Raw genomic sequence first — 3,904 nt, 5'->3', positions numbered from 1 at the left:
AAAAGGAGAAATGAACAGACGCCAGAGTGGTGTGAGAATAATGGTATTTTAGTGGGAATGAAAAAGGAGAAACACTCCTTGAGTTCTACAATAAGTTTCAGTTAGTAATAGCAATTACAGTGCTCAAAATTCACGAGGGGTGGTACAGGGTATTCACCATGAAACGGGTTCGCCTTACTCCCAGTATTCAGTTAATAATGAACTAACTGAAAAAATAGATAATAGTAACGTTAAAAAAAGATGTAGTCAGCTGTTTATAAGAGATGCTGGAAGTGGTGACTTTGGGCAGCCAGGCATCGCTGACTTCCTGTAATTCTAGAGGTTTGATATTGTTAATTTCTCTGTTAATATTACGTTTAACATCGTGTATTCTACGAGGATTACTACCATATATTTTGCTTTTTGGTGTGTCCGACAAACAAAAATCACACGGGAACCTGGTGGCCAGAGGACTCTACAGGCAAATCTCTCCAAGGAAAACGTTGGTGGTGTGGGCCATACTTTGGTTCTACATTTACATCTACATGGATGCTCTGCAAATCACAGTTAAGCGCCTGGCAGAGGGTTGATCGAACCACCTTCACAACTCTCTGTTATTCCAGTTTCGTATAGCGCGTGGAAGAAACGAACACCTGGATCTTTCCGTGCGCGCTCTGATTTCCCTTGTTTTATTATGATGATCATTTCTCCATATAAAGGTGATTGAAATTTCGTGAGAAGATTCCGGCCGCAACGAGAAACGCCTTTGTTTTTAAGAAGTCCACCCCAAATACTGTATCATTTCAGTGACCCTCTCTCTCCTATTTCGGGATGGTTCAAAACGTACTGCCCTTCTTTGAACTTTTTCGATGTACTCCGTCAACCCTTTCTGGCAAGGATCCCACAATGTGCAGCAGCATTCTAAAAGAGGAAGGACAAGCATAGTCTAGGCAGTCTCTTTAGTAGATCTGTTGCATTTTCTGTGTTGTGAATATAAAACGCAGTCTTTGGTTTGCATCCCCCACAACATTTTCTATGTGTTCCCTCCAATTTAAGTTGTTCGTAATTGTAATTCCCAGGTAGTAAGTTGAATTTACGGCCTATAGATTTAGCTGATTTATCGTGTAACCGAAGTTTAACGGATTCCTTTTAGCACTCATGTGGATGACCTCATACTTTTCGTTATTTAGGGTCAATTGCCAATTTTCTCACCATTCAGGTATCTGTTCTAAATCGTTTTGCAGTTTGTTTTGATCTTCTGATGACTTTACTAGTCGATAAACGACAGTGTCATCTGCAAACAACCTAAGCCGGCAGCCCAGATTGCCGATCAAATCGTTGATGCACATAAAACCCAAAGAGATTCTGGTCATACGTAAAGCACAACAACTGCAAGACGTAATTAGTACCTTCACCGTGCGATTACAACGGTGAAGTCACTGAGGACAGTGCCACTAAAGCGGAGTTATTAAACACGGTTTTCCGAAACTCCTTCAACAAAGGAGACAAAGTAAATAGTCCTGAATTCCAATCAAGAACAACTGCCAAGATGAGGAACATAGAAGTAGATAGCCTCGGTGTATCAAAGCAGCTTAAATCACTCAATATAGGCAAGGCCTCCGGTCCAGACTGTATACCAGTCAGGTTCCTTTCAGAGTATGCTAATACAATAGCTCCATATTTAGCAATTATATACAACCGCTCGCTCACAGTAAGATTCGTACCTAAAGACTGGAAAACTGCTCAAGTCACACAAGTACCCAAAAATGAAAGTAAGAGTAATCCGATGAATTACAGGCCCATATCACTAACGTCGATTTGCGGTAGGGTTTTGGAACATATACTGTATTCGAACATTGTGAAGTACCTTGAAGAAAACGATTTATTGACGCATAGTCAGCACGGATTCAGAAAATATCGTTCTTGTGAAACACAACTAGCTCTTTATAGTCATGAAGTAATGAATGCTATCGATAGGGGATGTCAAATTGATTCCATATTTTAAGATTTCCGGAAGGCTTTAGACACCATTCCTCACAAGCGTCTTCTAACCAAACTGCGCACCTATGGAAAATCGCCTCAGTTATGCGACTGGATTCGTGATTTCCTGTCAGAAAGGTCAAACTTTATAGTAGTAGACGGCAAGTTATCGAGTAAAACAGAAGTATTATCCGGCCCTCTATTGTTCCTAATCTATATTAACGACGTAGGAGACAATCTTAGTAGCCGTCTTAGATTGTTTACAGATGATGCTGCCATTTACCGCCTTGTAAAGTCATCAGATGACCAAACCGAATTGCAAAATGATTTAGATAAGATATCTGTCTGTTGCCAAAAGTGGCAATTGATACTGAATAAAGAAAAGTGTGAAGTTTTTCGCATGAGTACTATAAGAAATCAACTAAATTTCAATTACGCGATAAGTCACACAAATCTGATGTCTGTAATTTCAGCTAAATACTTAGGGATTACAATTACAAATAACCCAAACTGGAACGATCACATAGATAATGTTGTGGGTAGAGCAAACCAAAGACTGCGATTCATTGGCAGAACACTTAGAAGGTGCAACAGGTCTACTAAAGAGACTTATGACACCACGCTTGTCCGCCCTATTCTGGAGTACTGCTGTGCTGTGTGGGATCCTCATCAGGTGGGACTGACGAATAGAATCGAAAAAGTACAAAGAAGGGCAGCTCGCTTTGTATTTTCGCGAAGTAGGGGAGATAGTGCCACAGACATGATACGTGAATTACCGTGAAAAAGTACGAGAACATGTTGAAAAGTAATGCCTCCGAATTTTTTATGTGAAAACTCTTCCAAATTTTCAAAAAATGGCTCTGAGCACTATAGGACTTAACATCTGAGATCAGAACTTAGAACTACTTAAACCGAACTAACCTAAGGACATCAAACACATCCATGCCCGAGGCAGGATTCGAACCTGCGGCCGCAGCGGTCGCGAGGTTCCTCACTGAAGCGCCTAGAACCGCTCGGCCACTTCTGCCGGCCCAGATTTTCAAATGAAACAAAAGTTATTAACATTCTACCTCTTTATTCTCCACGTCTCAATATTCGCAGCCCTCTGTCGCTAAAGGGCTGCGAATCGTAGCGTGTAACATGTGATTTATAACGTCACTATGCCGCCGCGTGAGAAACAGCGTGATATAATCGAGTTTTGAAACCGAAGAGTTCGTCCACACATGGAGCAACCTTCCTTCAGCTTGACTGCCAGATCACCTACGAGCGCTGCGACACCTGGAACAGTCCGACGCCCCTGGTTTACTGTCATCGATCATCCTCTATACAGTCCTGATTTGGTCCCATCCGATTTTCGTGTTTCCAGAATTTAAAGAAAGCCTTCGAGCGATGCAATTAGAGGTGAGGTGGCGGCTCCATCAACAGAGTCAAACATTCTACAGTGACGGCATCAACAAAATGGTCTTTCATTGGGAGAAATTTGTTTCACGCCAGGGTGATTATGTTGAGAAATAAATGTATGGACATGAAGAGTGAAGACGTAGAATATTAATAACGTTTCTTTATTCAAAAAGTTTTCGCATACAAAAGTCGAAAGTATTACTTTTCAACACGCTCTCGTATTTTCTTTTCACAGATCATGCAGACCGCAACATGTCTGTCAGTTTTTATGAAAAAATTCCTGTGTGGCTGAGCGTTTCGGCATTTTGATCCAGACACAAAGTCCGCTATTCAGCAAATGCACTATTACGAACACTTACCAAAACCTGAACTAAATGCTACTTACTGGCACTGAGTACGAAACAAATCGAAACAAACAAACGTAGCAGTTACGACAGGTGATAAGAGGATGCGACAACAATAACGATTTAACGGTATCAAAACAATATATTGTTTCTGTTCAGAAGTGAATGCATCGGGGGCCACGCCAGTCAAATTGTCGCTC

This window comes from Schistocerca piceifrons, chromosome 4 (genome assembly GCF_021461385.2).
Source record: "Schistocerca piceifrons isolate TAMUIC-IGC-003096 chromosome 4, iqSchPice1.1, whole genome shotgun sequence".
Lineage (NCBI taxonomy): Eukaryota > Metazoa > Arthropoda > Insecta > Orthoptera > Acrididae > Schistocerca > Schistocerca piceifrons.
This window is presented reverse-complemented; position numbering follows the sequence as displayed.